This window comes from Rhamphochromis longiceps, linkage group LG7 (assembly GCF_057381845.1).
Source record: "Rhamphochromis longiceps isolate RC_006_pf linkage group LG7, R_longiceps_female_GT1.1, whole genome shotgun sequence".
NCBI classification, from domain to species: Eukaryota; Metazoa; Chordata; class Actinopteri; order Cichliformes; family Cichlidae; genus Rhamphochromis; species Rhamphochromis longiceps.
In genome coordinates, this window is record NC_140563.1 from 6,792,320 (window position 1) to 6,814,511 (window position 22,192).

General features: G+C 40.0%; 1 long non-coding RNA gene across 1 annotated transcript; it reads left to right on the top strand.

Annotated features, from left to right (window-relative positions):
- Nucleotides 1-20,774: 20,774 nt before the first annotated feature.
- Nucleotides 20,775-21,784, top strand: LOC146664632 (uncharacterized). The gene is made up of 2 exons (XR_014912364.1): nucleotides 20,775-20,950; nucleotides 21,527-21,784. It is a non-coding gene; the product is annotated as an uncharacterized LOC146664632 (long non-coding RNA).
- The last annotated feature ends 408 nt before the right edge of the window (nucleotides 21,785-22,192 follow it).

The following is a 22,192-nucleotide window of genomic DNA, read 5'->3' on the forward strand; positions in this document are numbered from 1 at the left end:
TCAGGATTACTCAAACATTCCATTACCAGCATTCACTACTTGGGTTTGGTTAGCTCTGCCCTGCATTTATCCATTTAAATCTCCCCACTAGGTCACTTGCTCTTACCTTTGCATTTCCTCTTTGTGATCATGCTATGAACAAAAATAAAGTTAAAAAAAGAAGAGAGCAAGGACATGGACGCAAATGGAATTAATGACACACAAACTAAAGAGTAAGTAATAAAGCAGTAATCATTCACAGACACTATTTGAGCTGCTATTGCAGTTCTCACTAAAGTTATTCTAAAGTTCTTGCTAAAGATCCATTGTACTGCAAACAAAATGAATATTTAAAATGAGGTATGTTGATCTTAAAGTTTTCAGTGTGACAGTAGTGGTTCTCTTTTACATGTCCAGATTATCATCATAACTTTAACCTTGTCTGTACTTTGTTGCAAACACAGACGTGAACAAGTGGAAACACAATGGTCAACTAGTCATTACGGTTATAATTCTTTGAAGTCCAGTTATACTTGTTTGAAGTCCATCACATGAGGCGCATGCACAGTTGGGGCATTCCCATATGGAAAAGAAATAGTAAAAACTTATATGATTTACTCATGAAAGTGGCCACTTTCTCATTACTTTCATATATTGTTTTAATAAGTATCCAAAACATACAAGTTTCATTATATAATTTTTCAAGGGATCTTATATCTGTTTTCACTCTTGTATGCTTTTCATACAAGTTTCACACAAGACAGATACAAACTTTATAAGATTTATATATATCTTTTCCGTATGGGTTGTAGTGGACAAGTCTGCAGTCTCAAAAACTTGTCAAACACAGAAATTTCTACGTGGACTCTCGTGCTCACCGTCTGATGATAAAAGTCTCTCTCTCTCTCTCTCTCTCTCTCGCTCTCTCTCTCTACACACACACACACACACACACATACATATGCTAGCCATTAGTGTGAATGTGAGTATGAATGGTTGCCTGTCTCTCTGTGTTAGCCCTAAACAGACTAGGGACCTGTTTCGTTGACTCACTGACCCATGACGGATTCTTCTCAAGAATAAATAGATGTGAACGCTTGACACTGAGGTAAGCACTGGGCTGACAGCCTACACTAAAGAGCTAAAAATATAATACAACATAATACTTAATTGACACTGTGATAATATAGAAAACACACACACCACATTACACATTGAGTGTTTGTTTTTATTTTCAATCAGTTTCTAATGGAGCTTTCCAGCTACCCTCCTCCGGCTTCACACCACACACAGTTCTCTTTTCTGGTCCCAGCGACATACTCAAATGGGATGACATGATCAGATGATGGCGGTCAGGTGTGTGAGTCAGTCTTCTCTGATACCACACCCTGAATCCACTGCTCCATCTCTTATCTGCAGCTGAGCCACAAAACCCCATCGCCCAGCTTAGGCTGGGGAGACATCCGGTCTACACCCGCCCCAAAAACATACATACACGCACACACACAAAACCCTGATGAAATCAACCATGACCATCTGTGCCCCTGGCCTTTGGACCACCTTGAACTTAAAAGGCTGGAGAGCGTTGGTATCCCTCTGCAGAGGGGCATGATACGACCACAGAGTGAAAAGGTGGCCCAGAAGGTAATAACAGAGAGAGTCGACTGCCCACCAGATGGCCAGGCACTGTTTTTCTACTGTGCTGTACCTTGCATCCCACTCCAAAAAGTTTCCTGCTAATGTAAACAATTGCGCGGTCGTCATCCCTTACCTGCCAGGACAAAATGGCCCCCAGCCCTCTGTCCGAGGCGTTAGTTTGCAGAGAGCCTTCTTCCCCTGCATAAACTTGTACGAATGCCGCCTGAGACGGCTCTGTCCATTGGACCTCTGTTTTGGTTTTGGGAGGCGGGCAGGATGTGATGGCTGCTGTTTTATCTATCTGTGGATGCACCTGCTCACCTCCCAAGTGGTACCCCAGATACTGTACCTCCCTCTGTCCAGCTGCACACTTCTTCAGGTTGGCCGTGAGCCCCACCTAACTCAGGAACTTCAGGACCACAGCCACCTGCTGCACATGCTCTGCCCAGGTGTCGCTGTGGATAAGGACATCTTAATAATAATAATAATAATAATAATGGATTGCATTTATATAGCGCTTTTCGAGACCCTCAAAGCGCTTTACAATTCCAATATTCATTCACTCTCACATTCACACACTGGTGGAGGCAAGCTACAGTTGTAGCCACTGCTGCCCTGGGGCAGACTGACAGAAGCGAGGCTGCCATATTGCGCCATCGGCCCCCCTGGCCATCACCAGTAGGCGGTGGGTGAAGTGTCTTGCCAACGACAAAGACAGACAAAGCTGGGGATCGACCTGGCAACCTTCCGGTTACAAGATGAGCTTCCCAACTCCCTGAACCACGGTTGTCCCCCATTTTCCAAGTAGGCAGCAGGGACGAGACTGCTGTAGTGGGTAATTACTGGGGGCGTCAGGCCTCACAAGAAGGCTGAGTGCAGCACAGACACTACAGACACACACTGCAACAACAGGTTATTAAACCCTGGCCAATCTGTCCCCAGAATAACAGGATAATTGTGAAGATCCCCATGAGGTCCAGGTGGTCCACTACTGCTGGTGGACATCTTCAAAGCTGCTGCTCGCTGCTGTGGGCAAGCTGAGAGTCACCGGCTGGGCTTCACTTGACAGCAGCGGGAGCAGCCTCAGTGTCCACGCCTCCTCCTCAGCCCAACGGCACGCCTCTGCCATGGCCTGAAAGATGTCCAGGAAGGACCAGGGGTCCTCTCCCTTCCCCATACATAGAGGGACATGCTGGGGCCAGCCGATCGTTGGTCGACATACTTAAATGAGGAGACATGATCAGATGCTGGAGATCAGGCTTGTGAGTCAGCCTCCCTTAAGACTACACCCCAAACACACTGCTCCACCCTCCCCCCTGCAGCTGAGCCACAATCCACACTCCCACCATAGACATATATGTATATTTTTATTCCTGATTTATTTTTATGTGTTTCTTTTACACACATGTTAAAAGTGTGTACAAAAATATACAGAGATTAATTAAGAGGTTAATTCCAGATTAATGCAGAGATTAATTCCATTCTTTAAGAGACATAATGTCAGACCTCTATCAGCAATACAAATGAATACTTTTTCTAAATTATGCAAAAAGTTTTATTTATCTTTAGTCAGATGCATGCATGCTTACATTTTGTCATGAAATACTAACATACTACAAAACATGAGGTCCTGGCTGAAAAATCCTTCTTCATCATCATTCTAAAATAGTCAGATGTCTATTCATGTCTATTCATATTAATGTACAGAATTCACCTGCTTGCTGCTACTACTGCACATTCACCCAGTGTATATACTATATGTAGATATATATAATGTTCTTCCTCTACACCCCCCCCCCAATTTTTGCACATGTCGAGGAGCGTGTCAGGCTACATTTCACTGTGTGTTATACTTGTATAACTATGCATGTGACAAATAAAGAACCTTGAACCTTCTACTGAGCACTTCCTCTCAAGTGTGAGAATACTGGGCAATCGGGTTCAGGGTGTTATACTTTGCATTTTAGTAAGCACATCAAATACTGTAATTCTCAGTAAGGTTACACGATGGCAACCCTTTTGGGGTACCCAGGTGAGTGCAGAGGATTAGGAAAACACAAAGAGGGTTGGAGAAATGGCGCCGCTGAGGGGGTGCTAAAACAATTAGGCCACAGGTGAAAATCAGGTGAAAAATGTGTACAGGTTTCCTCACTGTTGTTTCAAACAGATGAAAAATATATAATATATAAACAAAATATATGATTGTTAAAAATTATTTCTTTAAATGTACAGTATCAAACACTAACACTGGATAGTTTTTTTGTTTCGGGCTGTTTGTTTTCAGGCTGTTCTCTTTTTGGGGCGATCGTGGCTCAAGAGTTGGCAGTTCGTCTTGTTGCCGGTTCGAGCCCCGGCTCGGACAGTCTCGGTCGTTGTGTCCTTGGGCAAGACACTTCACCTACTGGTGATGGCCAGAGGGGCCGATGGCAAGATATGGGGCAGCTGTGGCTACAACTGTAGCTTGCCTCCACCAGTGTGTGTGCGTGTGAGTGAATAGTGGAATTGCGCTATATAAATGCAATCCATTATTGTTATTATTATGTGTTTCTTTGTAGTTGCAAATAAAATTGGCTTACCTAGAATTACCTACATTATCTCACTTTTTATGAAATTTTTGAGATAGTTAATTTTCAAATTCCAGTGTCTTTTTCCATTTTCTATTGTATTTATTGGAAATTTATTGTAGCCAATGTAGAAAGAGGAACTTGTGGCTCAAGGTGTTGAGTCTCTCAAGAATGATAAATGATGATTCACATATGTAAGTGATAAAAACTCAGAACTGAGTTCAGTATGCTGGGCCAAAACTCAGTGTGAGACTTTTCTTTAGGTTTGCACCACCTGCATGGATATTTCCAGCAGCTGCTCTCATGCCCTAAATCTTGAAACTCTTCAGTTAGTTGGTGCAAAGGGATCTTTGACACGGTCATAACCATTACTGTTCACTTCAGAAGTAGGAGATGAAGTGGTGGCTTAGTGCGGCAAGGTTTGTATGAAGAGATCTATCCTGAGCAAAGTCTCAGACAAGTAACTAGTCAATAGTTCAAGTCATAGAAATTGTGATGTTAATGGGGAAAAGTTTAGAGCTGATGTGTTGCTTTTGTTCTTGTTTTTCCTAACAGTTTGCTTTAAGAAAAAACATTTAAACAGAAGACCGCTTGCCTCAGTAGTTTTCTGATTATTATACGTTTTTCCATGTTTTGTGTAGTATGCAGTAGTATTTTGAAAACCCCTTGGTAAAAAGATATAGAATAATACCATACAAATCTAAGAGCGGAAAATATTTATTCAGTGATATATTACAATATGTAAATAAAAAGTTGCAATTCATTTTCCAACAGCAAGGCAGACCTGAATAACTTCAGTAAATTTAAGTTAGAAACTGTGGCAGCAACAAACCAAGCCATGTCTGGGTATGTTTATCATCTTCTATTGTCTTCTGGGGAAAGTTACTTTCTAACTGTTTTTACTGCAGATTGTCTGAGTTATACTTCCAAAAACAAGATGTGCGGAAAATCCCAATTCCCTTTCGCCATCTTCTTTCTCTGTGTACTGAAAGCTCTGATTACTTGTGCATTTCACCCTATATTATATTTTTACGTTGAAAATGTGTAAAATGTGATCCACGTTCAGTGTCAGATTACTCTGGAAGAATGTGTTGATGCTTTTCTGCTTAATAGCACAAGTGTCTTCCATTCTGTGCCAATAAAGTGTGAACATACCTGCTTCAACTCATGCATGGCCAGCGTTTATAATGACTGCCTTGTCTGATGTGATTGTGTATACTCCAGATGTTGGAAATATGCAGCTCAGGGGAGCATTTAATTTTAAAATGCAGCTCTAGTTTCATCATCCAACTAATAGTTTGGTCCAGAAGCTCTTGCAAACAACAGCTGCCACTTCACATACCACAATGAGGTGACAGGTGCCACCTAACATTGCAGTTTTATGTTAATAGTCAAGCTTCTAATCAGTTCATCAAAACAGGTAGTCTTCATACGCTGGGTTGGTTGAAGATAAGGGCCAAAGAGCTAGCTGTTCAATGTCAACTGTTATTGGTTGGTGTGCAGTTTCAAGGAAGACTGCATTCAGTGCACTGTTGTGCTTTTTATAGCTTTAGTCCGGATAATTAGTATTGCCATTGTTTAGCAGACTTGTCTCACTACATTACCCCGTTGTTCGCATGTATTATCAGTTTGAAATCAGAGTGTAGATTACTTCTCTAAATCTAAAGGGAGTGTTCATAAGCAGACTTGGATTTGTATATTCAGTCTATTTTTGCATACTCCCAAAGAGGCGCAACAAACCATCTGCTGTTTAGATAGACTATGACCTCTATGTCTCTCCATGCCCAAGCACACCACCAGACCATATCCATCAATACAGTCTGCCCGGTTGTTAATCTCTGAGCAAAAGACAAGGAGGTTATCATCACATGCCATTTGAAGGGATGGGCCCACTGGCAAATTCCCAACGTAGGCGTTGTCTCACTTGGTGAACCCTTTCACTGTCACTTGCAGGACACAGCATGCGATTAATACATTGCCATGCTTTAGCAGTGTGACAGTCCTGATGTCTGCACAGTAAGGACCTTTAGTATATTTAATATGTTTAAACAATTTAAAAACAGCTTTTGTTTTGTCTTTGTGACAGGAGAACACTGGTGACCCGAGCTGTATTCAGTATTCAGTGGGCATTCTCGGACCGTGCGTGGTTGGTGGCCCTTTCAAGAGGCAAATGAAAAAATAATAAAGAAAGAAACTTACAAGGATTGTTTTCTCTTAAACTTTAGATCCAGAAACAGTGTGTTGTACACTTGGATACAAAGACACTTTCAGGCGTGCATGAGTTTATTATAGTTTCCCCTAAACGTTTTTTTGCTCTGGAGATACAGAAACATAAACATTTCAATTCAGCATTGCTTCACTCTGCAAGCCATCTGTGCACTTAATGACATACATGATAAGGCTTCATGTTACTCCTGAACGTATGTTAACAATATATATATATATATATATATATATTACACATTATCATTGTCACATTTTCAATATTGTGCACATTCACATAACTGCTAATTTAGATAACTGCTGGTACTTATAGTTTTATACACTTATTCCCTGAAACACTGTTTATGTACATTAACTGCAAACTCTGACATTAATGTTGTTTACATTCAGTACTCTTTAGCATGTTTCTTTGCTGCTTTGCCTCTACATCCTTACATCACATTTGCATACCTGCAAATACAGGAACACAAGCACTCCAGTCTGGCTGCAGTCTGCGGCATGTCTGTGCATAAAACAACACAGGACCCCTGCAGCCTTCTCTAAGGGCTCCCGAGCTGACCCCCCAGTGCCTGTGTGAGCTCCACTCATGAGGATTATAATTAGCCTACTAAAATATTACAATTGAATTGCCTGTGAGCATTTTGTAAGTCAGCGTGAGGATAAATGAACATAGTACCACCAACAATACTGTCGGTCCCAAACATTTTTATTGAAACACACATATACATATTTGTATTGGAACAAAATGATATCATGGGTAGAAAAAAGTAGAGGGCTGTTTTATAAAAAAAATTGTATTATTTAATTATATTAAAACATTGCATTTGCACTACCTGCAAGTTGTTGAGATAAAAAAATGACATGAAATCCAGCCTGAAGGTTACCTGTGTCAGGAGCTCACAATAGCAGTGAATTTATGACCTGAAACTATGCTTGGATATAAATGAAGGAGTGAGTTTACTGTCATCAGTAGAGGAGCTGTTGCCCTTTACAACTGAAGAAGTGAGTATCCAGGGAGGTAAATTATGCCCTTTCACTTGATCTGTTGTCTTCTTAACAGTGAATAAGGTTCACAATTATATATAGAAATGAACCTTTCACAGGGAATTGTTGTTTTTTTTTAATTGAGTCACATTACTTTTCATTTACACATTCAGGTATGCCATGTTTAACTGCTAATAAAAACAGACTGATCATAAAGCAAGTTGACAATCCACACCAAAGTATTTGTACTCAGGAGTCTGTAACTTGATGATTTTTAGTGACGCATACCCAGTGTTGGGAAGGTTACTTTTAAAATGTATTCCATTACAGAATACAGAATACATGCCCCAAAATGTATTCTGTAACGTATTCCGTTACGTTACTCAATGACAGTAACGTATTCTGAATACTTTGGATTACTTAATATATTATCATGCTTTTTACAACAACGTGAATGTACTATTGCTGTGTGATTTATTACTATTACTGAAGGTCCGCGACTCCGAACTGTAGTAAAGGGACCTCTGACTAATACGCCGGGGTCCCTGTCGGCTCGTAGCCGAAAAATAGCTTTACTTTGTTGTGTGGGTCAACTTTTCTTGCGAGAGACAGAGAGAGGCGTTGAAAGACTGCTCCAACGGAACTTATTGTTTTCGGAGGAAAACACGAACACAGTGTACAGTCGAGTCTTAATAGCTTACTTACAACTGGGCTCGTCAGGCACTCTTCTTGGCTGCAGTGGTTATTATTACATTTACATGCTTCCAGCTCCCGTTTTTCCTCGATGACAACTCGTACCTTTCCACTCCCCTTTTTCTCCCTCCTCGCGCTCACAGACCCATAACGTGTATGGCAGTCCATTCTCCCTGCAACACGGACTACACTGCCCATGATGCTACATTCTTTAGAGCTATGCTTGTAGCATTCTGCCTGTTAGCTTAGCACAACAACAACAACGAAAAGGCGCTCTCTCACCCAGGAAACACACAGTCGCAGAGAGAGAGAGCGTCGCCCTGTAACCATGGCAACCGTAACTAGGGATGGGTATCGTTTAGGTTTTATCTGATACCGGTGCCAAATCGGTACTTTTGAAACGGTGCCGGTGCTCAAACGGTGCTCAAACCGGTGCTTAAAGAATGGAGAACACAAAATTGGTCCAAAAACCTCTCATATTCAGCTGGTTTTTTGTAAAAAGATAACAATGTTAGCCTTTTCTGCAGCTATGGGGCATATATGGTATCACTCTTGGCTGGAAGCAGTGCTTAAACAATGGAAAAAACACAAACTTTGTCCAAAAACCTCTCATGTTTAGCTGTTTCCCTCTTTTTCTTTGGTCATTTTAGCCTTTTTGGCCAGGGTGAAGGGAGTATCTGCCATCAAACAAGAAGACAGCCGCATGTAGCTATGATGATGTTTGCTAGTTCACCTTACATGCATTAACCCTTTAAGACCTACCATAGAACCAAGTCCGCCAGAGCTTATATTATATTTTTACATGCTGTGGAGCCATTTTTGGGAGCATTTCAAGTTGCTATACATCAATACAACCATTATAGCCCAGATTTTAATAATATGTATTCATTAAGTGCATAGTAATTACATAAATTGCAAAAAAGTGCAATAAACTACAAAAAAATTGAAAATCGTTTTTGATTTTTTTTTTAACATATATTTGTAGTTAGAGAAATTTAAGAGGCTTATCCCTCAAAACTGTAAATACAAAAAAGTTGCACAAAATAGTTTCCCACCACAGGAAATTTATTTTGAGTGTCTTCATAGTTTTATTTTTGAAATACACCAATTTTTATACACTGCAGGAAAAACGAAAATAAATATTATACTGCAAATTTGCAAAAAAGCAGCATATGCATCAAAATAAACTATTTCCAGCAGTGCAATATGAGTCCTAAGCATCCCAGAAACGACACAGAAAGTCATAAAGTCAAAGATAACTTTTAAAAAGAGCAGTATAGGCCCTGAGGCCCTGATCGCAAAAAAGACTACATTTCCGCGAAAATGACGTCACTTCCGGTTTCGGCCAGGTAATGGCGGAAATGCAAAAGTTCGCGCTGACGTCTATTCCAACGTAGGAAGTGTTTTGAACAGCTGATCGGACCGGCAAAGCGTGTTTCTGGAATATTATGTTTTTGTTCCTGCAAGCGCTTTTTATGCAGTTTTTGCAAAGCTTTATGTGGAAGGAAACCGTGACCTAGGACAAGCTGATGGCACAATATGTAAGTACAACTCCTCCGGTTTCATATGCAAAAAAAATTTTTGCGCTAGCTTACGTGGTTGCAGTGCTACCGGGATTTAAAAATAGTTACGCATAACAGAGCGTTCCCGCTCCGATCGGCTCTAAAGGGTTAATGTAATAACGTGGTTAGCCTACTCAACGTAAATTACACACGAACAACATGAAGCTATTCACGCAGAGAAGAACGGCTGCTGCTGCCATCAAATACGGCGCATTTCTCGGCTTTTAAAAAAAAACGCTATGCGTCGCCAGGTGTTTCATCGGATTCGAGGTGTTACTTCCTTTGACAGTATCACAGTATCAGCTTAAAGCACTTGTTGCAGGCTGCTGAGTTTGCATATTTTGCTGTGAAGTACAGCCAGACTTTTGACCGCTTCGCCTTGGGCATTTTTAGTCTGTAGCTCTGCATAAAAGAATGTACGTACCTGGCCCCGCCTACTATCCTCGGAAACGTAAAATGATTGGCTAGAAGTGTATCACAGCTCAGGAAAAAAAAGCACCGAAATAAAGCACCGAAATGTGCGCTGCTTTTCGGTCTGGTTACTAGTGATGGGATATCCGGCTCTTTTTAGAGATCCGGCTCTTTCGGTTCGGCTCACTAAAAAGAGCCGGCTCTTTCGGCTCCAAACCGGCTCTTCGGGTTGTTTTGTTGCTTTAATTAATTTATTATTAACAATAATATGAAATTATGCACAAAAGGAATTACTAACGTAAAAAAAAAAGTGGTTTTAGTTACATATGTTTATATATAAATATATGCGGTGGCCCCTAGAGACAAAACACGTACAAACTTCAAAACACAATTCTAGCATGAACTGAACTTCCAAAGCAGAGCTACTAGTATGGAACGCCAGGACTGCCATAATGAATTAATTAAATACACCATTAAATAATTAATTAAATGTGGCAATAATTAATTAAAATTGGAATTAATTAATTAAATAAATAGTTATGACACATGTAATTAATTAATTATTGACACATTTAATTAATTATTTATGTATTTCACATTTTAATTAATTATTGACACATTTAATTAATTATTGACACATTTAATTAATTATTTAATGATATATTTATGTATTTCATTTTGGCAGTCCTGGCGCCTGGCTCTCATCATGAAATAATTTTATCTGTCAGCCTCACCCATCAAACTCAGGGGGCGGGGTTAATGCTGATCGAGTCAAAACCATTGCTTTAGCCTGGTGGCCATTGTTTCTAGCACACAACAACCGGCATGTGGAAGCTAACAGAACTGAACTTTGAAAAACCCTGTTTGTGTGTCACCAAATACCGTTTTAATATTTTTCTAGCCGAGAATGTAGGGGTTTAATCTTCATGTGTCTGTTCGGTTTGTCAAGATACAGCCTCTTTGCAAAAGTGCTTCGATGATTTCGGAGATGTCTGCCCAGTCTCACGGCAAAGCGTGGGATAGACCCGCTCGCCTCGCATGCAATCCCACCGACAAAGCGCAGGCCCCGGTACACAGCTGTAGTAACCCCCGCTGACTTCTTTTACTGAGGTTATATTTATCGGTGTTTTATTTCCTGATGTTCTTATGTGTCCTACGTGTTTCAGTCGCCAATTCTGAATTATAACTAACATTAAAAACATGTTTAAGGAGGCGAGAGAGCAAATAAATCTGTTTAACATCTGATCTTTGGGTTTTTGTTCAGTAATCAGCGTGACCTGTGTATAAACGCATAAAAGAGATAACGTTGGTGTTTCTGTCATGTAGTAACTGCTGGCTTTAACTGTACAAAGGTTGTTCGACACTATGAAACACATACAGACTTCATGATGTTCGGCTAATATTTTTATTGTGAATATTAATCATGCTGACCTCGCTCTGTACACCACGCAGCGAGGTCAGCATATCCACGATATCCACGATATCCTCAGCTCCATGAGTTAACACAAAGTTTCCCAGCTGACTATCTAACTGCCAACTATTCCAGAGACGTGAAAATATACAGCATAAAGAAAAGTGTAAGAGACCCAGCAGCAGATTAGAATAACAGTTATACATTTAATAAATCACCAAATGAATCCAAGAAACGAGCAAACCTGTTCCGACAATTTGAGTTTGTATTCCCTCAGCTGCAGACTCGCTGCTGTTTAAATGTTTGAAAAGGAAGATTAGATATAAACAAACGTCAAACATAGATTCAGTCTGCCTTCACATTTGATATGAGGCCAGCACGTATAGTGGCTGTGTCCTGTTTTAAGATCATACATGTAAAATTGTTGTCTGACCTCCGTCGATCCAGCCGCTCAGAGTCCGTGGTTACCATGGTTACTGCATAAGCAGCTATAATGTTAACAGCTGGCACTGAGGAAACCGGCAGCATGGGTGTTTATGTTTTTCATTGCAAAAGAACTGTCTGAATGGTTAACTGAAGTTAACTTGGATAAATTATAGTTAAGGAGTAGCCTATCACAGATAACGCCTACGTGAGCTGTGCGACTGTTCACCACTACACTGAAATCAGCAGGCTATTACTAAAATACACGTGCTATATCATAAACTATGATATAAATAGGGAGGTCCTATTAACATGTTTAGTTTTAAAGAACACCTTCCTGCCTTTAGTCTCCTTCATGAGCAGTATTAGTTTTCTTCTAACATCCAGAAGTCTGCACGATGTGTTTCATAGTTTGTAACAAGCCTTTGACAGGTAAACATAACATGACCGAAAAAGCAAAAAAAAAAAAAAAAAAAAAAAAAAGAGAGAGAGAGAGAGAGTTGACATAAGAAGAGAAAATGCTCTCAATTATGGAGACAGGCAAATGGTTCATTTATGTTTGATGTGTGTTTATTCCTCCCTAAATATCGTCGGTGAAGTTTGCCATGCACGTCAGATTTTCCTGCGCATTTTTATACCTCTGCCAACAGAGAGAGAAAAAAATCACATTCTAACAGACAGCTGGTGCTTAGAATACAGTTGAATAACTATTAAAAAAACAGATGATATTTAGATGATAGTTCAGTCTAACACATGTGCCAGTGAACCATTAAACGTCTGTGAAACTATGCAGTTATGAAACGTAACTTTAACCTCAGCCAAACCGATTTGCTCAGTTGTAAATAAAACAGCGAAGTAAACGTGACCCGACAGACAGAACCTGAGTGAATGAAGTCCAGCGTTTAACCACTGAGAGCTAAAACTCAGCTGAGGTTTCAAAGCTGTGTGCCGGTGATTGGACATCAGCCGCTGATGAAGCTGGTTCGCTTATAAAGTGCTCTGTAAGGAAACAAGCTCCAGCAGCTCTGCACTCGGGGAAAACACTATATTTCCTTATCTTGTGCAGAAAAATGCGCTGACATTGCTTTATATCGAGCACCGGCTGCCCAGTTAAACTGTGACTATCACCAGGTAACGTAGGCGTGTTTCTTGAATTAGCAGCAGGTGTTAAACAGCTGACAGATGAGGAGGAGGATGCATGCAGGTAAATTGAGGGTCTATTGAGCTGATCGCTGGTTTCGTGAGAAAAATGTCAGCTCGTTCTTTATGTTACAGAAGCACAGAGACACAAGACCAGGCGGAAAGAGACGATCGTTCGGTGAAAATGAGAATCTGCGAATGCAACATGTGGAACACGGAGAGTGGAATATGTAAACAAACCGGTTAATGTACCCCCTCGGTGCACTCTGCATGCTAACTGTTAGCAGAGCTAGTGAAATCTCTGAAAACATCTGAGCACTTTTGCAAACATGTTCTATGTTGACAACCTGACCAGACATACGTCGCGACATTCGCGGCTAAAACACTGTTAAAAGTGTAGCTGGTGACAGAAAAACGGGGTATTTTAAAACTACACCACCACCATTGCTGCCTGTGATTTGATCTGCATTCTGGGATACCTGGCTGCCCCAAGTCTACACAAGCAATCGATTATCTAGGATCGACCTGTTTTGACTTACTTTGCACGGCAACCAATCAAATGTTAGAGAAGCTGCATGGGCAGCGTTAACCCCGCCCCCTGAGTTTGATGGGTGAGGCTGACAGATAAAATTATTTCATGATGAGAGCCAGGCGCCAGGACTGCCAAAATGAAATACATAAATATATCATTAAATAATTAATTAAATGTGTCAATAATTAATTAAATGTGTCAATAATTAATTAAAATGTGAAATACATAAATAATTAATTAAATGTGTCAATAATTAATTAATTAAATGTGTCAATAATTAATTAAAATGTGAAATACATAAATAATTAATTAAATGTGTCAATAATTAATTAATTACATGTGTCATAACTAATTCCAATTTTAATTAATTATTGCCACATTTAATTAATTATTTAATGGTGTATTTAATTAATTCATTATGGCAGTCCTGGCGTTCCATACTAGATCACTTAAATTACACAATTGAAAGCATGTGTGTATTGTTTCTGTATTTATACACAGGCACTCATATATATTCAAATAATTTTTAAAAAAAAGTTCATTTACCTGTTACTACCACACACCAAATCCGGTCGTTGGTACTTGCTGGCTTGTGTAGCCACTAGGTAACAAAAGCTCAACACTGCGCCCAGCATCCTGGAGCACTTCTGTTGTCTTTTGTACGTGTTTTGAGTTTTTATGTGCTTCTGAGTTTTTATGTGCTTCTGAGTTTTTACGTGTTTTGGAGTTTGTACGTGTTTTTACGTGTTTTGGAGTTTGTACATGCTTCAGAGTTCGTACGTGATTTGAAGTTTGTATGTGCTTTGTCTCTAGGGGCCACCTTAAATATACTTTTATTTATTCACTCCACATAAAATGTAATAAATAAATCATATAATACAAAAATCAACTATTCACATTTCAACTTTTAACTATTTAAATTTTCAGCTTTTTCTTTTTACAAATTTAAAGTGAAACAACACAAAACACTGCAAACCACAACACAAATATAAATTAAAATATGAAAACAAAAAGAAGATGCATATTCTCTGTCATATGGGCCTGCATGAATAAACTTTCTGAATCCTTTAACATCTGCAACCGAAAATAGTTGTGGATGATTACTATACCTTTCTAATGTGATGTTGTTGTCCCTGGCTCTCTTTCTCTCTCTCTTCCTCTGGGTCTGTTGCTGTGCTACTGAGTGTATTTACCGCCCCTCCCCCCTCTGCCCAGCATAAAGCACAAGGCTCGCGTGCGGAGTGAAGCAGAAAAAAAGTGTGAGAGAGAGGCTGAGAGAAAGAAAAGAAAAAAAACCCCACGTGACGGCTCGCGATAAGGAGCCGGCTCGTGTCGTTCACGTCAATGAGCCGGCTCTAAGAGCCATTTCGTTCGCGAACGACCCATCACTACTGGTTACTACCGTTTATGTCATCCCTAACCGTAACGCTGCCGCCTGGAACAGCAGAACATAGCTGTCAAACAAAACCCAAACAGTCCTGACCCGCGACAAAATGAAACAGGAAAGTACCGCAGTGTAATCCATTTATTTCAACAAAGTAACTGTATTCTGAATACCACCTTTTTAAACGGTAACTGTAACGGAATACAGTTACTCATATTTTGTATTTTAAATACGTAACGGCGGTACATGTATGCCGTTACTCCCCAACACTGCGCATACCTGGATATGTTGACGTTACATACTTATCACTTGAGCTTGGTCTTCCTTCTAGCTCCCCACATATACTTGGTGAGGCTCATTACTTTACGTTTAAGACATGTGAGTGAAGTTTTTATTTTACGTCATTATGTGCCTTCAATTGCCAAACTAAATGGAGGGAACAGTAAAACATCCAGTATTAGACAATCATATGGACCTAGAGCAAATAGCAAAGATGATGAAAAAGGTCAAAACATAAATTTAAATATTATTTATAGCTCTACACACAGGGTTAAAGTGGACCGGAACAAGCCAGAATAGGGTTATTGGTGCAGATGTCCATCGGTTGTGGTGGCGGTACGTCTGCATCTAGCTAACTCTACAGAAGAGGAGCGAGCTTTAAGGGTGTAAGACGTTTTTATGTGGCAGGTAAGTTCAAATGCAACTGTTGAGATATTCAGTTTGTGTACTCAAGTTGTGAAATGTGTCGGACTGCATTATTGTTATTGTTGTTTAACTGAGACTCAATATTTTAGTTGTCACCACAAGGGGGCACAGTTTCACAGTAAAGGGAGGTGTGCTCATCGGATGATCTGATATCGTGGTGTTGGTGTTGTTCCCAGATCATCATGAAAATGTTGTTCCAGGTTCAACATTGCAAGTGACCAATCACATTGTTCTGACATTATTCTTTTGCGCGCCAAGCCATTCGTGCATTTATGCAATTCCAATGTTGCAAGGACAATATCAGTTCTGCTTACCGTTTATTAAAGGGTTAGGGTTTGGGTCAGGGTTAGGGTTAGGGTCAGCGGACAGAGGCTGTTTCTCGCAGCTTGAGTACAGTTTTTTGTTTTACGGCGGTTTTTCCCGAAGTAGTAAAAGTATGACGTCACAACATTCTGATTGGTCACTTGCAATGTTGATCCTGGAACAACATTTAGTATGATGATCTGGGAACAACACCAACACCACGATATCAGATCGTGCCTCTCATCACACTACTGACCAAGTGAGTTGGCTGCACACAGGGAAATAAAGTTTCCAAAGAACTTAAGGATATTTTTTGTTCCATTATCATTTCACCTGTGAGTTAATTGCTGTTGATGCTGCACAACAGCAACGTCAGCTCCAGGGGTGTAATTTCCTGGGGGGTTAGGGGAGCCAACCAATCTACCCCCCCCCCCCCCCCCCCCTCCTCATAAAATTATGTATTATCTTGCATAAATAGGGTGTTGATTTTCTTTACTCATTTCAGGTATTACCAAGAAAATATTTGCATGTCTAAATTTATCAACTTAGACAGAGATCTTGATAACCCCCCCCCCAAATTCAACGTTTATACAAACTTTATACTGTCTAGCACAGGGACGGTATAAACAGTAAACTGGCAGTTTAAGGAAAGGAAATCAGCCAAGACAGTTTGTGAAACATGGGCATATATCTTGTTGAATCCACAAAGAGCAATACACATCAGACGCAGCAGGACCGGATAGCTGATCACAGGATTTGCACAAGAAAAATCCACTGGAGTTCACAATAGAAATTATTTTTGAGGTTCTTGAAATTATTTTGAGGTGTGTTTTTTTCCCCTTGGTAAGACATTACAACCACAAAAAATTTTTTTTAATCTTTAATTCCCACATGATAATATAATTTTATTATCATATTAATATAGCACTACTTGCAGTTACCTTTGCACAAATGTCCTCCGAAGAGCTGCTTTTTACTCTCTTACATATAATTAAAAGCCTGTTCATTTCACACTTTGTGACTCAGCAGTCCATCTGCATCTTAAGGATAAAGGACACTCTTTTGAGGATGCCAATGTTCACATTTTAGACAGAGAGGACAGATGGTTTGAAAGAGGAGTGAAAGAAGCCATCTATGTCCACTGTGAGCAACAATCTTTGAACAGAGGCGGTGGTTTACGACACCAACTGTCCGCCATCTATAATTCAGTTTTGAGTTCCCTCCCCAGACGCCTTAACACCCACTCACATCCTGGGCCATCTGACCTCAGGAATTCGCATGATAAGGTGGGGCCAGGTTTCACAATGAGCTCACCCGAAACCCTGGCTGATTGGGACCCACACCCAGTTTCACACCTTGGCTCAGGCAATTAGAGGATCATCAGGGGGTCCTTTTGTCCCTCTTTGGGGGGATACTCCCACTAGGTTTAAATCTGGGACTCCCCACCTTTTGACCTTAGAACTGAAGAAGCTTCTCGGATGAGAGGTGAAACGTCTTCAAGCAGCTTAAAGAAGTCCAGACGCTTTTCTTTGCAAGCTCCTTTGACTACGATGACCTGGATGACTGAGAACCTTTACAGACATCTTAGTTTAATGTATGGGAACACTTACTGCGTGTACTATTGTGCAGATAAATGTATGCTTCACTCACACGTCAACTGAATAAATAATTCAGCCAAAATTGGTTTTCTTATGTTTGTTTTTTGATGACCCCTTCATCTAATACTATTCCCTTTTATTTATTCTTAATCAAGTTTCAATTCAGCTTGTGAAACTTGTGTTTCCTTAAAGGGCAACCACAGCCTCCCAGACACTGTTCAGAGAGGTGTACTGTTTTCCCTCCTTGTAAATCTCACATTTGATGATGGACCACAGGTTCTCAATGGGGTTCCGATCAGGTGAACAAGGAGGCCATGTCATTAGTTTTTCTTCTTTTATACCCTTTCTTGCCAGCCACGCTGTGGAGTACTTGGACGCGTGTGATGGAGCATTGTCCTGCATGAAAATCATGTTTTTCTTGAAGGATGCAGACTTCTTCCTGTACCACTGCTTGAAGAAGGTGTCTTCCAGAAACTGGCAGTAGGACTGGGAGTTGAGCTTGACTCTATCCTCAACCCGAAAAGGCCCCACAAGCTCATCTTTGATGATACCAGCCCAAGCCAGTACTCCACCTCCACCTTGCTGGCGTCTGAGTCGGACTGGAGCTCTCTGCCCTTTACCAATCCAGCCACGGGCCCATCCATCTGGCCCATCAAGACTCACTCTCATTTCATCAGTCCATAAAACCTTAGAAAAACCAGTCTTGAGATATTTCTTGGCCCAGTCTTGACGTTTCAGCTTGTGTGTCTTGTTCAGTGGTGGTCGTCTTTCAGCCTTTCTTACCTTGGCCATGTCTCTGAGTATTGCACACCTTGTGCTTTTGGGCACTCCAGTGATGTTGCTGCTCTGAAATATGGCCAAACTGGTGGCAAGTGGCATCTTGGCAGCTGCACGCTTGACTTTTCTCAGTTCATGGGCAGTTATTTTGCGCCTTGGTTTTTCCACATGCTTCTTGCGACCCTGTTGACTATTTTGAATGAAACGCTTGATTGTTCGATGATCACGCTTCAGAAGCTTTGCAATTTTGAGACTGCTGCATCCCTCTGCAAGATATCTCACTATTTTTGACTTTTCTGAGCCTGTCAAGTCCTTCTTTTGACCCGTTTTGCCAAAGGAAAGGACGTTGCCTAATAATTATGCACACCTGATATAGGGTGTTGATGTCATTAGACCACACCCCTTCTCATTACAGAGATGCACATCACCTAATATGCTTAATTGGTAGTAGGCTTTCGAGCCTATACAGCTTGGAGTAAGACAACATGCATGAAGAGGATGATGTGGACAAAATACTCATTTGCCTAATAATTCTGCACTCCCTGTAAAAACTAATGAAATGATCCTAGAAACAGTATTTCTACTACACAGTGAATTTATTCGTGTTGCTTAATTTGATTATAATAACTGTCAAACAACTGAAACTACTTAGCTTATAACTCACTAAAGAAACACAAAGTTCTAAAACTCCATTTTAGACACGAGCCCTGGTACTGACCATTAAAAATGTGAAGTAATGAGGGCATTTTGCCTAGATTGCAAAATGGCCGTAACAATTTTGTGATAATGAGCTAAAAACATCTGGCTCTGTATAAGCTTTTTTCTTAAGTTGTACTACTCGCAGAGAGACTCTGGGTCCTGCGTTGTGCCTAAAGAACTATTGCTCTTCTCTGACCTGAATTCTCTCACTCCTGCAGCAGTGGTGTTAGTGGGCCACATTTGCATTTCCACCGTTTCTTTGAACCTCTGATGTAATTAATTTAGAAAATGGGGGGGAATGATGTATAAACCACTTAAGGGAAACATATGTGTCCTACTAATAAGTAATTACCACACAGAGCAAATTTATAAAAGACAAAAAAAAAACATCTATTCTGCCAACAAAGAGGTTTTAACAATAGTTCTGATGGTAGCACATTGAGAAATAACACTTGCAACTGCAGCGTGCCTCACAGGCTGTTTGTAAAATCCTTTGAGAACAGAAAAATGATGAATTAAAAATAGAGTTGTCTCTTAAAGCTGCGAGTGACAGGTGTCTGGGTTTGACTTATGTTTGTGTCTGTACTGAGAGAAAGACATCTAAAAAAAGTAAAAAATAATAGATAACTAAATTGCATCATCTAAGAAACTTTATTTAGTAGTGAATGGGCTGCAGAATGTCTTTTATGAATCTATTGTATGGTCTGTTTTAGCTCATTCCCCTTTGTAGTGTTTATTATGTTTAAAAAAGAGGATTCAGATGTCTAATCAAAAATGTCCAGTACACTGTTATAAATACTTTTTGGAAAATCAAACAACACATTTCATGTTTTGAAAAATACAAAACATTTAATTGAATTTGTTCCAGCTTCTCCGGTAAATTGTACAATTGCAGCTTAATTCAGCACCATAAAGCCATTTGTTCGTCCGATCAGTAATATTATGTTTGTCTTTCTCTCTCTGTTCGCAGTTTGGAAAGGTACTCATATGAGTACCAGTGATATCTCCCAAAAGTTATACCTGAACTCTTTCAAGGTCTCCTTGTTTGGTACTGTGGTGCTTCCAAGGCTTGCTACTTTCAGATCTCTCCCTGAAAGTCTCATTCTAACCGCTTGACTTGTGAAACTTTCAATGCATGCTGTGTCAGAACAGCAACTTTCAATGTGATTTTACTCTCCAGGAAGGGATGCAAATGTCAAATGAATGCAAATATGGCACGTAGGGTTGGTGGCTATGCAGTTCACATTGCCAAAAAATGTTTGTTTTTCAGTTGTTTGGATTAAGTGCATGATGAGGTTCAAGTTGTTGTCGCTACAGACTTGATGTGTCACCTCCAGGCAGACTCTTCCATTTAAGACCAGGGGCGATTCTAGGATCAGAGCTTTGGGGGTGCTGAGCACCCAGAGAGCTGCCCATCCAGGCAAGGTAAACTTTACTCATCACGATGAGAGTTCTTCCCTGTCTCTGTCAGTCCCTGCATCCTTAAATGTCTCCCGTTGTCCCGTGTTCCCTCTGACTGTCTCTTTGGTGCATTTAAACCCCTGTTCCTCCCTGTCCTCATCCTCTGTTGTCTTCATCTCCATTACCACACAGCAAATTCAAAAGTGTTAAATTTTTTGGTGTTTTAATAGTTAATAGTAATTTTACTCTAAGCAGAGTCACATTCTTTTAATGTAACTCTGAGGTGTAAAATGATAGTAGTTAAAATCGAGTGTTAAAAATGAGTGTTTCTATGTCAAATCTGGAGGTGTTACAATGGAAACATTTACTCTTGACCTCTTAACTCTGAACTCCTACAGGGGCTATGACACCAATAGAGTAAATTCACAGACTCCGCCCCCAGCACCATAGGCTCCAATCGAAGCTGAAGTGAAGCCGTTTCAGAACATTTTGCTCTACATATTTGAGTTGTTTGCCATGCTTGGTAAGTCATTTTTTCAAAGATTGTTTAAATTATTATTAGCTTTTACTTCTGTGGCTCTTTGGAGTTGAGACAAAGCTGTGTGGAAGGCATTAGCCATGTTGCTCGCTGATAGCATAATATTCTGTTTTAGCTAGCTGAAAGGTATTGTTTGCGGGCAAATACCACAGCCTTGAAAAAAAGCTTGCATGTGAATTTTCAGTCAAACTTTTGGTCAAATACACCTAAAACAATGTCTAGAATGTGAAATGTTGGTATAATGGTGCTACTTGAAGCCTGAAAACGATCGCCCATAAAAAAAGCGAGCAAACAGCAGTAGCAGACGTCCTGACTGGGTTCTACGTTAGCATAGATCCCTCCAGAGTTTTGTGCACACGGTTTAGGTAAAAATGAAAAAGGTTGAGGTTTTACATTTAGTTCAGTATTACCTGTTGCCTGTGTCCTTGTCTTTTGGGAAAATACTTTACACAAGTAATGGCTCAAAGAGGATTCCTTTTTTTTTTACTGTGCTGCAATTGTTTACTGGATTATTTGTGCCATTAATTAGTGTCAGCTAATTTTTATTCAATCTCCGCACAGGATATGCTTGTGAAGATGGAATATGGGGGAGAGCAGAAGTGCGTTGAAGTTCCACAAAGGGATGAATGAAGGACATGCATATTGTATTGAAGAAATAAGTGATGAGAATGCTGTTATTTGCATTTACCAGCTCACCTATGTCAGACCTTTTGATAAACAAAATTCTAATGAAAGTGAGAACATGTATACTGTTACATCTTTCAGAAAATGTTTTGAAATTGTGGTGCACAGTTCAGAATAAATGTTTTTCAAAAACCATTGCATCTTTTTAGTAAATGTTTATTTCCAAAATAAATTTCTAGAAGTTCAGAACAGTAAAATTCCCGCTTTTTAGAATAAATTAGAAGATAACTCTTACGTAGTTAAACTAAAATACTCTTTGAGAGTTAATATATAAACTCTTAACACCAAGTGTTAAATTATCAACTCCAGACAGATTTGGTGTTTAACACTAAATCAGAGTTAACGTACCAACTCTCCAAAAAGAGTTAAATTAACACTCTCTGGTGTGGACCCATATAGACACTTTAATAGTGTTGAAATCAAATCCGACAGTGTTAATTTGGACATGCTGGATTTGCTGTGCAGTCATCATAATTTTACCATCTCTGTGCAAGTCTGCAAATTTCTTTATTAAATCATAAGATTCTTAAATTCATCAAGTCT